The sequence below is a fragment of the Pavona decussata genome, unplaced genomic scaffold (genome assembly GCF_977016875.1).
Source record: "Pavona decussata unplaced genomic scaffold, jaPavDecu1.1 SCAFFOLD_48, whole genome shotgun sequence".
In the NCBI taxonomy this organism is placed as follows: domain Eukaryota; kingdom Metazoa; phylum Cnidaria; class Anthozoa; order Scleractinia; family Agariciidae; genus Pavona; species Pavona decussata.
Genome location: NW_028145470.1, coordinates 6700330 through 6724667, shown reverse-complemented (window position 1 = coordinate 6724667; position 24338 = coordinate 6700330). Strand labels below are relative to the sequence as shown.

The following is a 24338-nucleotide window of genomic DNA, read 5'->3' as shown; positions in this document are numbered from 1 at the left end:
ATAATCCAATCAGAAATCTAATTTTGATTTGAATACTTGAAACGACTAACGGGCTCAATTTTCAAGTAATAGATTCATTAATAGAATCTAGGGGGGTACGCTTGACCTGGTTCGACTGTAATATGACAGGGTTAAAAAGGGAAACACACACTGAGAAATCCCAAAGGGGCACCTGCTACGCAGGTTACGATGGACTGACTTACCGAAGCAATTTCAGTCCCACCAAGTATAGTAGTAGAACCTGGAACCCTTTGATGCTAAATCAGCGAACTACGCCACTGGACAACATTGTCCACGACTACTGAGGGCCTCTTCATGTGATCCCGGTTGACCGGGCTAACCCGCTTACCGAGATCTCGCCTCATTCATATTTCTTTTGTAAAAAATTCGATGTGTTCACATGAGAAGGCGGGCCAGCCCGGTTACCGAGATCTCGGTTTCAGCGATCGAGGGCCTCTTCATATGATCCCGGTTACCGGGATGGCTCGGTAAGCGGGATGAATTTTGCAGTCCGTTTATATGGGAAATTTCATCCCGATTATCGAGATGAAAAGTGGTGACGCGGTCAATCGAGCGTGACATTTACCGAACAAGCCAGGCAAGAATTTTTCATTTTTATCGGTTCTACAAACCTCAAAAGTATTATATCTTTATCTCTACTACGAAAAGGAATTATTTTGAACTAGAACATCTCAGAAATGAGCCGTAATAATCAAATATATTCGTTCTAAGACGCGAATGTTTAGTTATAGACTTCATCCCGGTAACCGGGATACCGTGTTCATATGAGAAAATTTTCGTCCCGGACTCCCGAGATCTCGGTCGCTGAAACCGAGATCTCGGTAACCGGGCTGGCCCGCCTTCTCATATGTACACATCGAATTTTTTACAAAAGAAATAGGAATGAGGCGAGATCTCGGTAAGCGGGCTAGCCCGGTCAACCGGGATCATATGAAGAGGCCCCGAGATCTCGGAAGTCCGGGACGAAAATTTCCTCATATGAACACGGTATCCCGGTTACCGGGATGAAGTCTAAAACCAAACATTCGCGTCTTAGAACGGATATATTTGATTATTACGGCTCATTTCTGAGATGTTCGAGTTCAAAATAATTCCTTTTCCTAGTAGAGATAAAGATATAATACTTTTGAGGTTTGTAGAACCGATAAAAATGAAAAATTCTTGCCGGGCTTGTTCGGTAAATGTCACGCTCGATTGACCGCGTCACCACTTTTCATCTCGGTAACCGGGATGAAATTTCCCATATGAACGGACTGCAAATTCATCCCGCTTACCGAGCCATCCCGGTAACCGGGATCATATGAAGAGGCCCTGAAGGAGAGATTAATTTATGTATTTATCAGTTGTTGAGGGTTTTAAATTATCTGGCACCTGTGGCGCAACGATTTTAACAGTCAAATTACCTCAAACCGCAAAAGAGAATACGCGAATGAGCAGGGAACCCCGTCAGACGTTTCTCCATCATATTTTCTGCTTCCATTTTGTGCGAAATCCCTGTTGACTTGGACGACAACCTTGGCCTTGAGCGGCTTTCAACGCGGCGCTTTCAGTCACCAAAATAAGAAGTTGTCTCTTAGTTTAACTGTAGTTTCCCTCAATGGAAGGAGTTAGCAGACAACACACCTGCTAATGTTTTCTTTTAAGAATACGTTATTCGTTGAGGTGATTTTACGTCCTTGCTTTTTGTCCCGTAATGGCGGCTGATGGTGAATACATGCACTATACGTAGTTTCATGAATAATTTATGATTTGATTAAATTCCGATTAAATTAATATAAAGTTTACAGCTGATCGAGCGAGCGAGTGAAATTCAGCCCACATTACGATAACTCGTTCATTGCGCATGCGCGCATTCACGAGTTAAAACTGACAGGTAAAGAAATCCACAGATCCTGATTAAGTCTTCATAGATAACATTTATTTAGCGTTACCAGAAATCTTGCATTTAATCCGAGCCAATAATCCTAAGGAAATGCCACAGAGTTACTGACATGTAGCATACACAATGGCATATCGAGAACCAATCCTAACGGCTCAGAATTATCAGTAAGAGAACCTCCATTCAATATTTTTGAGCATTTCCCCTCACGATCAAGGTAAACATCATGAAGCAGAGCAGTAGAACCTAATTTTGATCAAAAGGGAAGAATTTCTTATCAAAGGCTTTTATCAACACAACAGACACACAGTGGAAGTCGCGTAGGTCTGTCAACTCCATTTTAACATCTTGCTTAAGGACCATCCTGATGGTCATCGCAGAAAATTCATCATGCTCTTGTGAGTTAAAGCGTTCGATATTTCCATCAAAAGTGAGTTTTTGACGGGCCTATGCAATTTCCCTTTGCAGCATCTCTGCTCTCCCACATTCTCAAACCGAAAAAAATCCTGATCGACCCGGATAGACAATTTCCAACAAAGTGAGAAATTCTTCGCCTTTTCATTTCGGAAAAATATATATGCGTTATTGACCAAGCTTGTTCGGTCAAGATGGCTGGATATTGGCCAAGTTCTTTTTTTGCGTTTTTATGGACCGAGACGAAGTCGAGGTCCATAAAATGCAAAAAAAGAACGATTAGCATGTAATCGTGGAAAACAAGGAATCCTAAATTATCTTAAGGCTCTAACTTTATAATGGATTAAAGAGAGTGTACAATTACTGAGAACGAAAAAATTTAGATTCTCGCAAGAGCGGGAAGATTTGAATAGAATCCGGCAAACTCGCCATTTTCAGCCGATCGCGCGGTGGCGTAAATATTGAACATTTTTTAAACAGTTTCCAATCATTAATTCTTGAATGAAACAATAGATTTTGAGATTATATGCAAACATAAGCCGAAAAATAGAGCGGGTAAATCAGAAAACTGGGCGAAACTTTGATAAGATTTTGTTGTTTACAACAAGCAAGACGCGGCTAAATTAAAAGCGTGAGATTCTTCGGCGAACTTGAGAAAAATACTTTTCTGAACTGCTCTAAACACTTAACGCAACTTCCACTACGCTATGATTTAAATACAGTCATTGCAAACCTAGAGAACTTATCAAATACTACACACAGAACAACTCACCGATTCAACTCACATTAATTGTAGCTGAAACAAAATTTTCACTACACCAGGACGATTCCATTCCCTTTCCTTTCCTTTCCTTTCCTTTAAGTAAATGTTGAGAGTTTACCGAACTTTTTAGTGAGCGTTTTCCCCCAAAACAACAAGGAAATCGAAGAAAAGATTGCATTGTTGAGTGGGATTAAGGACGGTCAACGGGTAATCCCGAGCAGGCAAGATAGCTCCATCTTGCCCGCTCGGGTAGCCAATCACAGCGCAGGATTTGACTTATCTTGCCCGCTCGCGAAGCCAGCCATAAATAAATCCAAGTACTAACCAATCATTCATTGAGACGTCGCCTTCGAATCGTGCGTGCAGAACGGTAGGGTTAAGGCCATCTTGATCTTCGTTCTCGTCTAATTCTTGAGCTGTTCGACCCAATGATCGGCATAGCGTCGAATGAAAGCAACAACTTCCAGGCATCCGTTGAATAAAGATTCGGTAAAGGACATCACTTCGTCATTGTCCAATTTTTTTTTTCGGGGGGGGGGGGGGGGGGAAGAAGGGAACATTGAACACGAAAATTTTAATGATAAATATCGGGTGATTCTGCGAGATGTGTTGTAAACAAATCTCTGAGGCATTTCCTACATCATCAAATGCTAAACTGGTTCCCAGTCTCCGGGACATAGCGCGACCACGGAGCCTCTGCTAGCATGGTGGGAAAGTAATGCACTGATTTCGCAATTAGGGGGGGAGTCTTAAATACTAACCGAAAACTACTAAGGCAAAACTACATCATTGACTTCCCACTTCAGAAAAGTAACATTTTGCTAACGCTCAAGATTATGAAAATAAGGGCAAACTTACAAGCTGGGAGCCAAATTATTTTAGACAAGAAAGATAATTCTTATTAGTAGTAGTAGTATCTTAGAAAACGTAGGAAAAGGTCAACTGTCAAGTTATTTAGGTACAGTTTTATCAGCATCGATGTGCAGTTAGAAGAGATAAATTGTATCCCAAAACATGTCTGATCCACGGAAATGTGAAAAATGTTGATTAGCTAGTTGTTTTTTGAGCTAGTGGAAATTTTCCATTAAATAACGAAGTGAAATATGTATCGTAAACGCAAGAATTTGTGATGATGTCGTATCACAGAGTGAACACTGAGTTGTTTAGTGAAAATTATGGAATGAAAGAGGACCATGAAATATTTGCCTTTAGAATATTGCATTTCTCAATCTTTCTTTCCATGTAGGTACGTCCTTGGTGTAAAAGAAATACATTTGATAGGTGCTGTGATCATCATCTACACAAAAATGGTGGATAGAAAGTTAGCAGTTCTAGTGTTTCACGTGCAAGAGCTTAGCATTGCTAAAGCACAGGGAAACAGAGCGGGGGAGGGAAGAGCCTACAACGAGCTGGGCGATGCTCATTACGATCTGGATGATTTTCAACAGGCCATAGAGCATTACACTCAATCACTTAGTATTGCTAAAGAAGTAGGGAACAAGTCTGGAGAGGGAGTTGCCTACGGCAAACTAGGCAATGTTTATCACCGCCTAGGTAATTTCAATAAGGCTTTGGAGTACCGAAAACAATATCTTAGTGTTATAAAACAAGTAGGAAGCAGGGCTGGAGAGGGAATAGCCTGCGGCAACCTGGGCAGTGCTTATCACTGTCTGGGAAATTTCAAACAAGCCATTGAGTACCACAAACAAGCTGTTAGCATTGCTAATGAAGTAGCGGACAAGAAAGAAGAGGGAAGAGCCTATGGCAATCTTGGAATTGCTTATCGCGGTCTGGGTAATTTTAAACAAGCGGCAGAGTACCAAAAACAACAGTTAAGTATTGCCAAAGACGTAGGGGACAGGGAAGGAATGCAAAGTGCCTATAGCAACCTGGGCAATACTTATCACAGTCTGGGTGATTTTAAACAAGCCATAGACTGTCAAAAACAAGGTATCAGTATTGCTAAAGAAGTAGGGAACAGGGCTGGAGAGGGAATTGCCTACGGCAACCTGGGCAATGCTTATCACTGTCTGGGTAATTTAAAACAAGCCATAGAGTACCACAAACAACATCTTAGTATTGCTAAAGAAGTAGGGAACAGGGCTGGAGAGGGAATAGCCTACGGAAACCTGGGCAATGCTTATCACTGTCTGGGTAATTTTAATAAGGCCATGGAGTACCACAAAAAGCATCTTATTATTGCTAAACAAGTAGGAAACAGAGCTGGAGAGGGAATAGCTTATGGAAATCTGGGCAATGCCTATTGTGGCCTGGGTAACTTCAAACAAACCATAGAATCTCACAAAAAAAGTCTTAGTATTGCTAAAGAAATAGGGGACAGGGCTGGGGAGGGAAGAGCTTGTGGTAATCTGGGCATTGCTTTTCATCGTTTAGGTGATTTTATACAAGCTACCGAGTTCCACAAACAAGATCTTTGTATTGCTAAGAAGATAGGGGAATGGGCGCGGGAGGGAAAAGTCTATTGCAATCTGGGCAATGCCTGTTATAGTTTGGGTAACTATAAACAAGCCATGGAGCACCACGAACAAGCTCTTAGTATTGCTAAAGAGGCAGGGGACAGGGCTGGTGAGGGAAATGCGTGCTATATGTTAGGTCTTAATTATGAAGCAACGGCTTCCTTTTCTGAAGCCCTTGATTATTACCGATCCAGCATAAGACTCTTCGATTACATAAGAATCCTTCTTCAGTCAGAGGACGCGTGGAAAATAAGCTTCCATGATGTGTATCGGGATGTGTACACTGCATTGTGGAGCATTCTTTCGAAGACCGGGAAAACCGAAGAGGCTTTGTGCGCTGCTGAGCAAGGACGAGCACAGACTTTGATCGACGTTTTGAAGAGACAGTATCGTGTTGACTCACTACCGTCCACTTCAGTTGAGCCTAAGGAAACGGTTGCTTGCATGTTAAACAATTTAACTACTCAAACTGTTTTCATAGCACTTGACAAAACCAGTACCACGATCAGTTTTTGGATGATCAGGAAAGGCAGAGAAATTCTCTATAAACAAAAGGAAATTGAGCATGGAGATGCCTCGTTATTAATGGAAACTACTTTTCAAGAGATTGGCGCAGGTGTTCGTGTCAAATGCGAGAATCGTTCAATGGATGAGCTTAGTGATGAGTCCCAATCGACCAGAGAAGCTGTTGGGGAAAATACCAGTCATGTACTTCCTCCGTCAATTCTTTGTGTTCCCTGTATGATGCTATTATTGGCCCCATTGCAGATTTACTCTATGGTGACCAGTTAGTCGTTGTCCCGGATGGTCCATTTTGCTTGGCTCCTTATCCTGCATTGAGCGAATCAATCAGGATTCGCGTCGCTCCCTCGCTGAACTCCTTAAAGCTAATCACAGGCGCACCTGACGACTTCCACAGTAAGAATGGCGCCCTACTCGTGGGAGATCCATGTTTAGATGAAGTTCCTATGAATTTATCACAGTTGCCGTACGCCAAAAAGGAAGTCGAGATGATTGCAAAACTTCTGAAGACGACACCTCTCACAGGCAAAGATGCAACTAAATATGAAGTGGTGAAGAGACTCAAGTCAGTTGCTTTGCTGCACATCGCCGCACATGGATGTGCGCAAACTGGAGAAATTGTTTTGGCCTTGGATCATGGTCGCAAATCCCAGCCTCTCAGAAGACAAGACTACATTTTAACAATGTCAGATGTGCAAGCAGTTTACCTGAGAGCACGGCTCGTTGTCCTGAGCTGCTGTCACAGTGGCCGGGGAGAGGTTAAGTCTGAGGGTGTGGTCGGGATAGCGCGTTCTTTCCTGTGTGCTGGTGCTCGATCTGTTCTGGCGTCACTTTGGGCGATTGATGACGAGGCAACCATGGTGTTCATGGAAAGTTTCTATCAACACCTTGCAAATGGAAAAAGCGCCAGTGTGGCTCTTCACCAGGCTATGAAATCTCTTCGGGAGTCGCAGGAGTTCCATGCTATGAAGTACTGGGCTCCATTTGTGCTGATTGGTGATGACGTGACGCTTGAATTTGGAGAACAGAAATGAAAGAGGATGGTAAGTGTTTTCTGCCTTTAAGTTTGGACAAAAGTATATATTTCCTTTGGCAATTAAATAAGGTTACTATTTAAAATACTCAATGCTTGTCAATTGAATGGTTTTAAAGTCTTCCATTTAGTAGAGTTTTGAACAGGATTTGAATGGGGATGGAATTTATGAGTAGCTGTTATTTCTGTAGACGAGAGACCATAGCATTTATGTACACAACTTGCAAAAAGGAAGCCTGAAAATTAAATCAGGCTTGAGCGGGGTTAGTCTGAATTTTTTCTAGGTTTCCTTGAGCTCGCAATTCACCCTGTGCAGTTAAAAGATATCGTTGATACCATTTTACTGTCATTCACTCTACCACTTAAGAAAACGTCTATGATACTTTTTTCAAGGGTATACTTTATTTTTCGCACATTGGAATTGTGTCAAACGTTAGTCGTGTTTGGAACATTACAGGTGACGTGTTTTTCTCTGCTTAATTTTTATCATTTTGTTCTTGATATCTCTGCTCTTAATCTGCACTCTTGATACGATAAACTTGTTAACTGAGAGTCTTTAAAAAGTTCTTTGACATAAAGTATTGATATTAAACATTCTTTTTGGCCTGCAGATCGTGGGTCGTCAAGACAAGAAAGGATGCTGGACGTGAATATGACGCACACATGATGAGTATTTTGTTTCTACTTCAATTATCAAGGCCATTAGTAAAGAATCTTAGATGCGAAGAACAAAACGTTTTGATCAAGAAACTCAAAACAGAACAACTTAAACGACAAGATTAAGCATTGGCTTTAGAGCTTTCTACTGTATTTTTAAAGAAAAGGACACCTATGGTGCTTTTTTCAATGTTTCTATGATGGCACTTGACTGTAATTTTCTGAATTTATAAACTGTTGCTATTTTAGTATCAGGATGAGAAGAAAGGAAATGGTGCGTCTTCTCTCAATAGTATTCTGACTGAAGTTCCAGCATTGTATATATGAGTTTTCAAGCTATCCTTGTTTGATACGCGAAAGAGTAATGAATTAGAAAAAAAATTTAATCAAATGTTAATTTAGAACATTAAGGAAAGTTACTTGAGTCAAACAAGATGGCGCATTTACCTATTTTAAGCTACTTTGGAAACTGAAATATTTTAATAAGTAAACTTTAGCGAAAGCCATTTCTAGCACTCTCAAAGCATGGAGCAGTGTAAGGTTGATTTTTCAAGTCTTCCTTACATAGACCTTTTTCATAAATGGCGGCCGATAAATTATTATTTTGTTTTCATGAAATTAGCCCTACTAGCCTCGTCAGCATGTGCAAAATTCAAAAGAATTTTTACTCTGAAATTAGGTTAGTAAGGCTAATTAACATATATTGAAAAGAATAATAAATCGGCCGCCATTTATGAAAAAGGTCTATACGATAACTTAAGTGCAACACACGTGCTTGTCATTTTTTTTTCTCAGAAGAGTTTCATGGGTATGAAAATTACAGGGACCAAGAAATTGATTTAAAATTATGAAATTGAGATATACTTGTAATATGGTAATTTGTGATACGAACTCGAATCTCTTTCTCTCTAACATCGCTTATCAATGATAAGTTATTGCTATGACAGACTTAATGGGCCCTTCTTTCAAGCATGTTCATTTTCCATTTTCCTTTCTATAAGACTGATATCCCTGCCGCACATGAATGGTATACTCGGCATTGAACTGAATCTAGCTTACAATGCAGGCTCTTGTAGCGGGAATATATTTAGAAATATTTGCAAGTGAAAAGATTCCCCGCTCAATCCTCGTGTGTAAGTTAATTCCAGTTCAATATGGAGGATACGAATACGTTCTATTGCAATTTACCATTTTTCTTGATTCGAAAAATTTTGAAGGTCATTTTATTTGGAGAGTGATCTACCTCGTATTATTTATTTTGCTAATCAGTTCTAACTGAAGGAAAACGAAAATTAAACTTAATTTCCTGTGCTCCAGTCCAAATGACAGCTGTTGCTAACTTAGAAAAGGGAAGCCTAGAAGCGGGAAAGCATGCATATGCAACTAAAACCGTCCACTAAGAGATATGACGTCTATCGAGCTTGCATATAGTTGTAACTTTGTTGTTTGCAGAAGACTTTACGCGTTAACAGTTTTTGGTTATCGCTGATAGGCTCTCTGATCTTAATTGAACAGATGGTGCGCCATCTTCTGACCACCTCTGCTGTTGCCTTAGAAATAGTCCTTGAGTAGTAGCATCGTGCGGTCACCCCAGCCCCCAAAAGAACAGTGAACAGGGGCGAGAGGGCACTGGGAAAGAATGAATGAACTGAACTGAATTGAAAACTGCCGATAAGCATCACGGGTGATATAATTTATCACTTGAGTTAACAAAAGTATAAACTGAGTTTGATAAATGACGAGTATGGAATAATTTTTTATTAATTCCACTGACTTAAATCTAGGCTTTTTTAGTTCCTAATGAAGGTTAGTTCTGTCTAAACGAATTATTGGGCAATGCTATTAAATTTCTAGTTGTTCGATCAGCCTTGCTTAGCTTTGCATATTTGAAGTTGATTTACTTTCGATTATCAATTAATAAAACTGATTTATTTATTCCATTCCCTAAAATTATTTTGGTCTACTAGTTTTCTTTTCCTCGCAACTGCATTCTGAAATAGTAATCCAGGGGCTCCATCTCCGCTCCCCTCCCCTCCCTACTTGGGAGAATCACTTGCCATCACAAATGCTTGGACCCAGGATCCTTTGCTTCAAAATAATCCAACATGGCTGAAAAAAGCAGCGAACTTTCTACAGGCCAGGTATTTTAAGATTTCACCCTCATTCTAAATTGCCTTTGAAAATTGTTTTGAACGCGTTTGAATGTGATAATTTAAGCTTTATTATCGTTATTGCAGACTTTTAAAACCTCTACCCTCGTAAATTTGTGTACAAGCCAACTTGACCGAAGCAAAGACCGCCTTCGATTCCCGATTTGAGTGTCCACATGTAAGCTATCGATCGGTTTAAAAAACTAGAAGGGTGAAGCTTGCAGAAACGTCGCGACGCTGTGCATATTGAAAAAGAAGAGAGTAATTTAAATCATTTACGAAGCAACAATTTTGTGATCACAAAGTCTGCCTATGTTTTTGACAGCCAAGTTGCCAAGATATCTACGAAGGGTGGTGGGGAGGGAAGGGGGGAGGGGGGGGGGGGGGGCGGAGGAGCTTTTCGATTATATCAACAACGAAATGAAATGCAACAACACATCGTTCCTCCTATCCATTATTACGTAACTTTTTTCTTTTGTCAGATCAGTAATTGTATGGAATGATTGTGGGTATATTTAGAAAGACCATCTTGACACAGTGAAGGCGCATCCTTCCCCTACATCCAGTATTTTGTATAATTTCTGATCTATGTACTGATCAAGGTGTTATCCAAGAAGTTTAAGCAGATCGAATTCTTATTACTTCCTAAAGCCGGCGACACACCTGGTAATTTTTTTCATCAATTGCGGCAATGTTGTACTTCAACCTTGTTCCAGGGCTCTATAGAGGAGCATTTTGAAAAGTCATGTGACAAAATTGCCCAACCTGATTGGTTGACTTTACTGGCGATTCGCAGCGATGAGTGTAGGGCACACTTTGCGAACGCCAGCAAATTTAATCGCTGATATCTGATATGCCATATATTGGCGATTTTATACGCCGATCGCGGCGATCGGCGAAAATCTCAATCGCTGCACCGGGCACACCTGGCGATTTTCGACGATCGCGGCGATTGGCGTATAAAATTGCCAAGTGTTTCGACGGCTTTAGGAAACACAGCTACAATTATAATTCCATCATACCTGGAATATACTGGCCATCAAAAATCAACAACTACAGATGTACATCTACATTGATGAGTAACTTGGAAGATCCTATTCTTTTAAAGTGAAAGCTTATAGACAGAATTGTTTTACTTGCTTGCTCAAATCTTCTTTTTTTTTCCTATGAAAATTAAAAAAATAATAATAATTTCCTATCAATTTTTCTTCCTTGGGTTTAAGACATACAAAATGTGCAATGTCACTTCCGGTTAGGATACAATGTTGTGCAAGATGAGAGACTGGGGATAGCAGACGGGCTCTGTTGTCTACACAGGATCATAAGTTTTGTGGTTTCTCTGTTCCTTAATTGTTTCTCGGGTTCGGAGGAAGAAAACTGTGTGGATGAAATTATGACCGGAAATGTTGAATGCTCATGAATGAAAGTAGAGAAGTTCCTGGCCTTAAACCATTGGCTAAGCTAGTCACCCAGTCACAAACATCAGTATATTGATTCATGCAAAGTGGGGGGAAACAGTTGACTGTCGTAACCTTTTCGTAATGTTATTTTTAGTGTGGTTTTATTTCATACTTGAGATCGAGACGTTTTACAGCAAGTGTTTAATGGGATGTTATCTTTCCCCGACTGTCGTGCGGCACCCGTAAAATGTCCTAGGATTTTGCAATCCTCCGAGAGTCGCTGTTGTTCGCGGTTGCAATTTCGTACGCAGAGTCCTCAGGCTCTTTGGCCAGTGGTTGGTCGCCAGGAGAGACTCTCGAGAATTCGCAAAAATTTTTTTGATTGGTTGCCATAGTTTTACCGCAAGAAATCTTACGGTAATAAAATTCCAGTTGCCCAACCGACCAACCGCTGGCCAAAGAGCCTAAGTACTCTGAGTTCAAGATTGTCGCAGCTGTAGACAAGTTTTGCATTACCGATCGATAAGTGTAAAGAGTAGGGACATCGTCCCAATTATGTTCACTGGCAGGCATTAATTCAGTGGTGGATCGATACTCCGCTGATAGCCATGATAGCAGTTGCAATGGGCGCTGTAACAGGGACCTTAAGATGGCCGCAAGTGTTGGTCGCACTGCTCACAAATTGTTTCTAGAAGTCGTGAGATCAGCAGAAGATGGTAAGCAGTGTTCGTAAAGTCTCAAAAGAGATTGGAATCACTTGAAAGTTCTTCGGAAATATTCGGAGAATACTCGACACTGTTCGGCGAATGAGAGGAACTCCGTTGATAAGATATAAAATCGCAAAAACACACGAGACGTAAGAGTTAGGTGAGACTCGGCACGATCAACTGATAGCTGAGAAATGGCCGAAATTTTAACTGATAGCTGAGAATCCAGCAGACCCTCTTCGAAGTTTGTGGAATTTTTTTCTTTTTTTCGCTAAAACTTCGGCCAGGGTTCCTTAAGGACGGTGCCTACAGTTTTGTTACTCCGCATACGTTCTGCGTATCTCAAGATACTCGAGGTTTCTTGTGGGTGGCGCATACTAATACAGGTATATTTTTGCGCGGTTTAAAACTATGCGGAGAGAGCGAAAATTAGCAAGTGCTCTTGGTATCAAAAAAGAAAATTTGAGTTAGCCATACATTTTTTAGAAATAATAAAGCCTCAATTTGGAAAAAAAAAAACTATACATTGCTTTGTATTTTACTGTTTTTTAGAATAATTGTTGCTTAATTATCTCTAAAAAACACGTGGTTACCCTAAATTTTCTTTTTGGATTTCAATAGCCCTTGCTAAGATCTGCTTTCTCCACAGTCTTAAACCACGCAAAAATACTTTTTTATTAGTAGGCACCGTCCTAAAGTTCCATGATATCCAGCTATACTGGGTCTCCTTAACTAGTAACGGATGAGAGGGTATGGGAAAATGGGCTGACTGCTTAACGTGGTTGATGTTTGTGGTTTGGTGGTAAATTGGTAATTCAACTTGTTCTCGCAGATTCCATACAATCTCCCCCATTCCTAACAGAGAACTACGTAGTTGAAATGCAAGCATCAAAAACCAGTGATTAAAATCCTCTTCAACAAAATCCTTTCATGTCGTCGTCATGGGTGGAAAGACTCGTCATCGTTGCACACGCAAATCCGTGTAAATGCTTCTCCTATCACCAACCCCACTCCCTCCCCCAGCCTATAAAGAATAAGGATCCCCAGGGGTACTATATAAGCTATTTATTAGTACGTCCGGCGCCAAAGGGTGATTTTGTTAAGCGTTTTGGTCTGAGATAGGGTCAGAGTTTGGAGTACCCTCACCCCCACCCCCTTCCCGGTGCAGCTGACCACAAGTAGCGTAAGCAATGCATTCCAAATTGAATACAGACTTCACATGTGAACGTATTGCTGTGATTGTAACGTTTCCAAGCAGATTTTCAAAATATGGAAATTGGCTTATTTTTTCAGGTTCTTCCTTTCAGTTTGGAGAAAGCAAAAACCGATTAAAATTTATTTTTCCTCTGAGAAATCATTTCACATTTTCCTCCCGGTGCTTCAAGACCATTTCTACGTTAAAGAAAAGGTTTTTTGTCAAATATTTTAGCAGTTTTGGCCAACATATGGCAAAGTCTCCATGACAGCGCCCCTTTAAAAACATAAAGCTCGTGTTTGCCCTTAATTTCTCATTTTACTTTTTTCCTGTTTGCAATTTCCTTTACCAAGTTATTTTGTCAAAAAATTGTTGCTGATATACATACGATTTTTTTTAGCCCATGCAATGACTGTCTTTCTTTATTCATTCTTTGTTTTGCTTTGGGATTCATTTGCTAAAATATGCGCGAAAACAACGTTCGTGCCAAACTTTTGACGTAGTAGCCCGCGATTGGCTTCAGTTGCTAATCCATATTCATGACAAACTGTGGAATTTGTCACAACCACACAGGCCGTGACTGTGTGAAGATGTCTTCTTCTTGTCAGTGAAGAAAAGTTCGTGCTTTTGAGGGAACTCTGAGGGAGCTATGAAGATACTGGGAAGGCCGTACGACAAGTTAAAGGGTTTTTAAGACAACTCCAATCAAGGTAAGCATTGTTTCGCAAACGTTATAACCTTTAAATTGTCCAGAAGGCTGAAAGAGTACAAATAGTTTTCCGTGAAGTAAGCACGCGCTTTCAGCGTCGCTTCAGTTTGAACTTGGCTTACACTTTGTGTTCTCTGATTTCGTTTGTGTCTCGACCTAAGCTTCAAGGAAATGCTTCTCGCGTTAAAATATTAATTGAACATTAGTTGTCAATATTTACGAGTTTTTCCGTTTAATGTGTTTTAAGATTGAATATTTGTGCTAATCTGCTGTATCACTCTTTTCTCTCTTCAGAAAGACTGGTAAGACAAAAACTGCAAGAGAACAAACTGGAATGGGCGAACAGGGCAGAAGGAACTCGGCAAAGATAAAAAGTTTGTTAGTTTTAGTTGAACGAAAAATGGTGGCTGAACAATTTTGTTAGCTTTTGGTATTATCAAATGTCTTCATTTCACAGAAGAGTGAACTGATTTCGTATTCACCAAAGGTAGCAAATTGACATAGGACACGAATTGTATTGAATTGAATTGAATTGAATTGAAGAATTTTGAAATAATCTCGCTGATAATTGTCTAACTCTACTCTTGAAATTGTCATAATACTTGAATTGGATTTTGACAAGAATTCACATACAGGATTGCTAACATTATCGAGCCAAAACATTCCGCGAACGAATTAAAAGCTTGTAACGCTTTCAAATTTATTAGATCCTGGAACCTAATTGTGTTTTCTCATCGCTTAGTCACATTTTTCATGTCTAAATCTAAACTTGGCATAGGACTAGATATCGGAGAAAAATAAAAGTTCCTGCAAGTACTAAGGTCAATATCAGCCACCATTTGAACGTTGAGCGATCTTCTAATCTGATCTTTCACGATTTACTTGGTGAGTCTATTTCGTGTCAAAGTGCCAAAGTGACCGAACGAATTTTTTCCTGTGTTAACGAAAATTGGTTGTTTGCTGAATCTTCTGACCTACAGAGAAAATACGATTTTAGGATTTAGTTTTGTTGATCGCTCAACGATAGGTATAAATTAGTTAATGTTAGCGCAGTCGATGTCGTTGGATGTTTTGTATTTTAAGGTGGTAATTGACAGTTTATCAAGCGAAAATTTTTTGCGGGATGCAACTTCGGCACGCGGTATTAAATATTTGTTTCTTGGAATTAAGAGCATCTCAGTTTATTTAGCAACTGTTTGGCGAAAACCGTTTATTAAAACAAGCCATTGAACAAAAAAGATATATTTTCTTGCACATTTTTTTTGTCTCCTGTTTTCAAATTTAAACAAAATAAAACAATAAAATTGATATCAAATGTCAACTTAAATGTCTTATTACAACAACAACAACAACTACCAAAAATTTTACAGGGAAAATTAAAAACAACAACAAAAAGTAACACGTTGTTTCGAGGACTTCACGTCATCATTGTCAAGTGTGGAGGACACGTCTTTCTGAGGTCATTTATATGCAAACCCCTTGTGAAGTTCCAAAACTTTTTTCAATTTTCACACTTGTGAAACTTAACTGAATAAATTTGTTTTTAAGACTAAAATTCAAAACGAAAATGTTTTGTTTCGTTCTTTGAAACTCTGGTGTTGTCTGATCAATGTTTGTATTTATTTTTTTCCTCGAAATGTACGTTTTTGCAAAAAGAAAAGATTGAAAACATTTCTGTTTATCAGTAGGAAATTTAAATTGACTTATTTTCACATTTACCCAAAGGCTGACATCATAACAGCTGACAATTTTTCACTACTGGCGATAAATATTTACGAATATATGATAAACTGTCAATGCCCTCTTATAAATATCCATAACTTCGCTACATCGACTGATGAACTGTTGTTAGCCGAGAGAACAGAGACATTTTCAAGACTTACTCTGAATTTTGTATGAAATCCAAGGAATATTATTTTTCTGGTTATAAATATCACAAAGATAATATCATAGGCGACAAATTACTCCTTAATATTGGCGCGAAATTAAGTGTTAATTTAAAACTTCACATGTGAAATTATAAAATTCAAAACCTCGAATCCAAAAGTCACGAATGTTTCGCACGTTCTTGATAGTGCCTGTGTTCTCTTGTCGTCTCACAGTTGATAGTTGTCATAAAACTTTGATGTCTGGTTTGAGGAAAAGTTCGTTTTAACGTTGCTTAAAAAAGGCTAGTTATACAGACCACAATAAGAACACAACTTTTTGAAAACAAAAATTCTGATTATCGACACTAAACAACAGTGAACGATGTTTTATTTATTGCAAAGTTCGAGTGAGATTTTTAATTAATTCAACTGATGATTTAATTTATCTGCACCGCACCACAATATTTTGATTGTAGTTTGATTTGAAATAGAAGAAAATGATGCGACAATATGATCTTTTCTTTCAGCAAAATAAAATGATGTTGAAACCGGTTTATTAATAATAATGATCAAAAAGGCTTTACACCGGGCAAATGTCTTCGTCATCGTTGTGATTTTATATTTTCTTGAAGATTTCGAAACGATTTTGCAGCCGTCACGATTATTGTCGCGATAATAAATTCTAGGAACATACCTTCAATTTATTGTTCGTTACCCATCAAATTTCAAGATTTGTGCGTGGAACCAAATCGACAACCATTTAGGCGGCCATTTCGTCCAACTGTGTACAATTTAGTTTTCAATTTGTTTGTAGATATTATGTACAAGCACTAAAACAGCGAGCGAAAAGATTAAATTGGTCGCGTAAGTTTTTCAAAATCCAAATATTGACTTCAAATCTTCGTTTGTTTTCGGTAATTCGTTTCGAATATTGTGAGTCGTTGTTTTATTTTTGGAAAACAATTTGCACATCTGTGACAGTTTTAACAGGGACAACTTGAAAGTAATCTCAACTGAATTAAATTTAATACTGAACGTTCATCTTGCTTTCAACGAGATTCTTTCCCACACCAAACGCAGACACTTTTGAATTGAATTTGTTTGTTTATTGTGGTTTGCATAACCTGTATTTGATTCCTCTTTCGGTCGTTGCTTACACAAATTTCCGATATTTAAAAAAGAAACTTGTTGACACTTGAAAACAATGTTTTTCTTTTCAATGAACCAGACATTGGGGTTTTATTATAAACTCTTAATTCTAGACGTTATGTTGGAGGAAAAGACCTTTTCTCTGCAACCTTGTTCTTTATGTACCACAGTAACCTGATTTATCAATGCATTGATCGTCAAGAGCTAAATTTTTTAACTCGAATTTTTTTTATATTAGAAAGAACATGGAGCCATGCAATTCTTTAAATTTTATAACTTGCTCCAAACTTTCAAACAGTCGTTATTTGCAATGGCGGCAAAATGGTTAGGCCACGCATTTTCCAATGTGTTCCAAAGAAAATTGTCTTCCAGAAAGAGATCTTGTTATTAAAGGCAACATGGCAAGCTAAGCTAAGAATTGATTGGACTTAAAAAAAAATTTGCGATACGAAAACTTTAGATTCGTTTTTTTTTTTTAAACATTCTGTATCATACAAAATTTCCGAAAAAACGACTTTTTAATAGAGAAAATTCTCTAAAAGTTAGTTTTAGTCTTCAAAGCTTGTCATGTTGTTTTTAATATCCTCTTTGTATACACCATCTCGTGCAGAAAATTTGAAGCTTAAGCGGGTTTTTGGATTTTTTTTATTATTTCGGCTTAAAACCTTTCTGCACGAGATGGTGTATGTTTTTTGGCGGGTTAAAATTTGTAGGGGAAACCTTGAACTTTTTTGGGAACAAAGAAAATTGTTCAAGGGATCCCCTGTTAATTGTTTTGTCAAAACTGTTGCCAGGGGAAACGCTGTGCAAATTTACTCAAATTTTCCCGCCAAAAAACTTAGTATATATAGGACGAAAACCTTTGTCACACCTTTAATTACTTAAATTATTTTCACTTATTTAATTAATTAACTTATTTAAGTAGTAGAACTAGTAAGAATAATTAATATGTATTTAAGAAAGAGAAAATAAAGACAATGAAACTGGAACAATTGTTTTGAACCTTTATTGTTGTTGCCTTTTAATCAATTGTTATATTACAATAAAACTTTAACAAATAATACTGAAAATAACTATTAAAATTTAAAAAAAAAAACGGCGCATGCGTATTTTGAGGCACCGTATTTTTCTAAGTCTTTTGGCGGGAAAATTGGAGCGATTTGAACAGAGGTTACCATGAGAGAATTGAAAGAAAAAAATTGAATTAGGTATTCCAATACAAAAACCTGAACAAGTTATGAATAATCAATTTAATGAAGACTTGCAAAAATAATTCAGATTTCACGATAATTGCCGAAGAATTTTAAGCTGAAATTGTTCCGATAAAATTTGATAGAAGATTGAAATTTAAAACAAATTTCTGAGCGTAAAACTGCAAAAGTGCAACAGCCGTTTTTGTTTGTCTTGCTCAAAACTTGCCTGTATGTAAAGCATTTACACGACATTGCTTGTTTACGATTGATAAAAACAGCGCAAAATATTTTGAACGATATTCACCATTTTGCGAGTTCAAGAGAAGCATGCGATTTTCGAAAGCAAAAATTACACCGTGCAAATTCGTCTCTCGGTATTGATACAGTGCATCACAAATACAACTAACAATTCAAATCAAAGCCTGATGAAAAAATGTATCGTTGAAGTGATCCCAAAAAATTAAATAGTCAATCAAAATTGCCCATAAATTTGGGCTAAGAACAGATAACTGCGAAACAGTTTCAGCAGTGAAATGTTTCCCTTACTAAAATGGAACGAAATAACAAAATTAACACTAAAAATACTAATGACCTGCTAACAAATATGCTGAAAAATTGCAGCTTTCACGTAAACATTCACAGAAAATTGAAAAATCGCGCATAAATTTCGAGTTCCTTACCAGGTAAACAAGTCAAAAATGGCCTAACATTTCCACTGAGAATTCGTGTTAGAATGCCTAGAACGTTCAAATTCCTGCATAAAAACGGACAAACGGCCAAACAGTTTCCTTGACGAATCGGATCTCAACCTTAAAAATCTCTTGGCATTTGAAAAGTGACAAACAAAAGGTAATTGTAATGAAATGACAACTTTTGACAAAGGTGTATTCAAGTGTAAACTCAAAACAAATAGAACATCGACCTGACACTTTCCCCACGAAATAGCGTTTCAGCCTCAAAAATATTACTGAAAATTGCATGAAAATTCAAAATTTATTCTGAAAATAAGTAAATGATCTAGATTTTAACAGCAAAACGCAGTAGTGTCTGAAGGTTTAATTCCTTAATCAAACAATCAAACTCTGAATTGAAAACAGACTAGTGGCCTTTTATTTTTCAGTAGAGTCTGCGAAGCTATAAATCTTAACTGAAAATAAATGATTTGACTACACAAATGGCCTGACTTTCTTTAGTGAGATTAGGAATTTCTGAAGCTTAAAATCCCTACTAAAAACTGACTAGACCAATCCAAATTACATTTGAAAGCAGTCAAATGGCCTAACGTTTTTACAGAGTAATCAATGGTACATGAAGCTTATCACCTTCACTGAAAGCTCACTGAAATAGAATTTAACCTGAAACTAACAAACGTCCTGTCCGAAGCCCCATATTTTTAATGAAACAATCGGAATCTAGACTGAAAGCGGCAAAATGACTTGACGTTAATTTTCAGAGAAAGTGGCTGAAGTTTTAAATCCTTATCCTTTGATGAAAATTGGCTGAAACAATCAAACTTTGAATAGAAAACAAGAAACAGTAATGCAGCATTTTTTACAGTGAAATACTACCTAGAACGTTGGCTTTAACTGATAAACAATACAAGATTCAGGTTTTACTGAAAAAAGCACCTCAACACCAAAATTTGTACTGAAAACTGAGAGTTAGTCTCGCAATATTTTACAGACAAATTACATCTTGGCTTCAAAATGTTTATTAAAAAGTGGCCCACAAATGGCCTTATGTGGGAAGTCATCTTTTATTAACAAACAAAAAAATACAAGTAAAATTGAAACGTAAATTTTAACTTGATAATGGTGTCATGTAGACATCGAACGTTTTTTCTCGTTGATCTTTGCTTGTATTTGTATTAGTAAACCGAAAGTAGACAAAAAAATACTTTTTTCTGAGAAATCATGTCTCAACCTTAAATTGCTTAACGAAAATTAAAAACAGAACACTTTCAAGTGACAAAAGGTGTCTTAATGTTACTGAAAACAAAAAATTGGGCGTTTTTACTGAAAGATCTGGCTGAAAACAAACTATCCTTTGTGCTTTTCTTCTTTAAAGAAATCATGTCTCCACGTCAACACCGTTATTGACAGCTAAAAACACAAAATCTTAACTGAAAGAGTCAAATGGCCTTAAGCAGAATCATCAGTTGCACGGCTATGACGTTCCTCCGAGAAACAGCAATTTTCGAAGCAATATATGGCCACACCGCCGAAAACATTGAGTTGTAACATTACCACAAAGAGAACAAGGCAACATTTTGAGAAATATTTCTTAATTTCTCTGCTTTCGTTATTGTCTTATCTCCTCTCATTTTTGATCGTCATTTTTTTCCTTAAAACAGTTTCTAGTAGACTCGAGAAGAGTAAGCCGTGATGTTATCACGGCTTACTGACAAACGACCAATAACATCTGGACTTCGTTGACCAATCAGGTTAACAACCACAGACGTATATATACCACCTACTGACGTTCCACAATTTACTTGACTCTGAAGATGACTTCCGCTCAGGTTGTCGAAACGTCAGTCAAAGTCACCACAAACAGTCCTTCTCAGGACTACACTCACCCGGATGATCATAATTTACGTACTTATGACATGACTCCTGGGTTCAAACCATTTACAATAGTTAAAAATGTTCAAAAATTTAAGGTGGCTCTGAACCCCTTCCCTAGCAATTTTTTTTAACTTTGCAAAAAGTTCAAAAAATCAACTGATAAAGAGTGGTAGTATTGCGCCATCAAAGTATAAGCTGGAAAGTGCTGGTAAATGGTGCCAGCCACCTTAAGCGCTCTTATCGGCAACATTTCTTGACGAAAAACCGTATCCTTTTAGTTGAACCTGACTTAAACACTAAAACAGATAAATGGTTATTTTTTTCACTGGGAAAATTCACTTCAACGTCAAAATTTTTACTTAACAGAAGAACAGGATCTCACGTTTATACTCAGAAAGAGTTGCTGCATCTCAACTTCACCTAAAAATTGAAAACTGATTAACTATTTTTTTCATTCGGAAACCACTCTCACATGTGACCAAAAACATTTTTAAAGGAAAATGGGCTTATTCTCTCAAAATTAAGAGAACAGAATATCGATTTTGCATCAAATGGTCCAACATTTTTAGTGACGAATTCTTTGTTCATCTCTACCTGTTTGAAGTCTTTACAAGTATTAAAATTTGAACTGACAATAGCTAGCAAAAGAGGATGTAGCTAGTCAGACACGTTAATTTTTGTACTCGCGAACGATTCGTAACATCGCAACCCACACTGAGGATTAAAAAAAAAGCCAAAATATAAACAGCAAAAAAGGCATTGTATTTTCAAGATTCAACAGAAAGAAACGCTGTCATTTAACCTGTTTTGATTTACTACAACCAAACGGTTAATACTGAGAAATCTGATCTCTTTGACTGAACAGAAAAAGAGCTAGTTTTCACTGGTAAGCATGTCGATATCTTTTCTGAACAATGACAACTGAACGAAAATGGTCTGACAGAACAGAACAGACCTCAATTCAGCGACAAACAATTTTTTTAGCATTTTTTCTGACAGATTGACTAAACTTCAAAGCTTTTATGGATTTTGTTGTAATACCTACAGATAAATCTACTTTACCATCAATACCAATTGAATCAGTGAATGAATGAATTGACATAATTTCCGCAAAAAAGTTGTTTCAAACTCAACATTCTTCCTAAAAAGTGAGACATAGCAAGTGAAATATTCAAGTGATTGATTCAAACTGAAAAAAAGAAAAAAACTACCGGTAACTTGTTTCGAGTTACTTTTGTCCTTGGATAGTCAAAAAGAGAATACCGATTTCAGATATCAGCGATACAAGTTTTGGTTTATTTTGCTTTAATTATAGTCTGACTTTAAAAAAGAACTGTTGTTGGTGACAATGACTGAAATTTAGACAACCTAAGCGCCTGCCATCATCAGTGTCAAGTTGATGTTGTATCGTAAGTTGATGGTATTCATGCCCCTTGTCACAGAATGGTAAACTAAGCAGTGAAGTCATTGGCTTATAGAAGAGGGTTTTCAATTCGGTGTCGTAAATTCAAAAACAAGGTATTTTCTCTGGCCAGTCAAAGCAGAGGTATACAGTGTAATGAGCCAATCACAACTCGAAGCAAATACATGTAACCGCCGCCTGAAACACGGGAAAACGCATGCGAGCAAGTCACTATTCGTTTTACTTGTTTCTCATTGGTTAAGAAAGTGGCGCGTTTTTTGCTAAGTAAATGCATAAATTTTTTGCACACTCAACTGAAACACGTTCCAAAAACCAAGATAGTAATTGGTCAGTTGTCAGTCTTTCCGTTTATTGTTGGTCTAATTTATGTCGGTCATCAGTAAGTCCAGTGCTGTTGGCTGTTCTGTTGACGTGTCGATAAGAGGTGATAGTAAGTTGGAGATGCTGAGCTGTTGGTTTTGGATACATTTTACGTTTTTCGTTTGTTCTTAGTTATCAAGTCCTTACTTCAGGTAACGTATTCAGCACTCAGTCAATTCTGTGATAAGTTTCTAAATGGGGATCATCAAAGCGATTTATGTCATCATAAGTCACTCGCCTGTGTTTAGCCTGTCATTTTTTTCAAACGTTTGCCCGACTCACCAATCATAGGTGGAATGGTAGTCAGAGCACATGTTCAGTTTTCTTGTAAGCTGTTCTCATGTGCGTCACTACTTTCGTTCCTTTTGAAGTTTGCGATGTATAGTAGTCACTGTGATAACTTTTTGACCCGCATGTACTGTAAATTCAAATTAGATCTCTTTCAGTCCTGGTGAGCTAGGACCTGATTGAAACTGTTCAAGCGACATTAAGGTCACAATTTGAGGCAAAATAGCGCAATCAAAGAACATTTCAGCCTCATCTTGGACTCATTTTAGACTTTAAGTGCATTTCAGCCCTTGAGATTTTGGCCCTTATTAAGGAGATCCAAATTAGCCCCTCAATACCATTTCAACCTCATCTTGGACCCATTTTAGCCTTTAGGTACAGGATAATGCTATTTTGACCCTAATTTAGGAGATCCAAATTAGACCTCAAAATAGCATTGCATTAAACTCACCGAATCGCTCAATTTTGGGGCTAAAACAGATCCTTTGAATTTACAGTGTGGATGATGCAAAGTTTGTTGCCGTACGTCGTTACTCTCAAAAGTACTTTTAATATTGGGTCCGGAATTATAGCTATAAAAAGGTCTCAAAATAACATTCGTTCGCCAGGATCGTTGTTTCTGTGCGTGCTCAATCTAACCGCAGACTCTCAGTTGTAGTCCTCCTTCCTAAAAACATTGTCTTATTTCTTAATATCGTCAGCTGGCCTGTTAGACGAGTCGCACTTGTCTTGTTAAAGTGTATACAGTGGTTCTTTGTTAGTCCGTTACTAGATGAACTATGAAACGATATGACATATTTTCTGTTGGTGTGCGTCGGCCTCACGTAGTTGTTCTTGGTAGTAAGTTGGCCTTAGTTGCTCTCACGTCCTACCAAGACTTCTAGAAACAGAAACGTACAATTCATACTAAGGGGTTTTGTCAGCACGTTAGAAGCACAAGCCTAGAAAGTCCACGATATCTATGTTCTGTGGGTAGCCGTGGTTTATTAGGAAAGTTATTAATGGCCATCTCCATTCTGACTAGTAGTAATTGGTATATTGATGGCGTCAATGTAATTTCACGTTTTAGGAGTCAGTTATTTCTACCGTAAGTTTCGATAGTTTTGGTAGTTGCAGTTTGTGTTAAGGCTCATTGCAAAACGTTCTAGCGTAAATCGTTTCAAAAGAGCCGCAGACCCACAGAATGAGGTTACGGGTCGCATCGGTGTATGGAATGTTTGTGTGCCTTCTGTGGTTGCAATTGAGGGCTTCTCAGTTCAGTGGTAGCAAGGATGAGTCAAATGTTGCCTGCGCCAATATTTTTCAGCTCACTGAGTAGAGAAATTTACTTTTTGCCATGAACTGCTAAGCGTCGAGTCTTGTCAGGGTTCTTAATTATAACTTTGTTTGTCGCAAACAATTGCGTTCAGTTTGTGCTTGTTTTTTTCTTTAGTCAGCAGTTACTCGTCCTTTGTCTTCTCATCTTGAAAAGACAGTCATTATCACCAACAACAGAATCGAACAACGATTCTAGAAAGACGAATATTCTGTACATGTACCTTTATACATATTCTGTTAACAGAA

At 38.0% G+C, this 24338-nt stretch overlaps 1 long non-coding RNA gene and 1 pseudogene across 2 annotated transcripts; one reads left to right on the top strand and one right to left on the bottom strand.

Annotated features, from left to right (window-relative positions):
• The first annotated feature begins 959 nt into the window (after positions 1-959).
• On the top strand, positions 960-8664 carry LOC146482065 (uncharacterized; annotated as a pseudogene). The gene is made up of 2 exons (XR_014864408.1): positions 960-7119; positions 7721-8664. The product of XR_014864408.1 is annotated as an uncharacterized LOC146482065 (transcript).
• A 9264-nt stretch (positions 8665-17928) lies between these two features.
• LOC146482064 (uncharacterized) lies at positions 17929-19751 on the bottom strand. Its single transcript, XR_014864238.1, has 2 exons — positions 18385-19751; positions 17929-18079 (listed from the first exon to the last, which is right to left on the bottom strand). It is a non-coding gene; the product is annotated as an uncharacterized LOC146482064 (long non-coding RNA).
• Positions 19752-24338: the final 4587 nt, after the last annotated feature.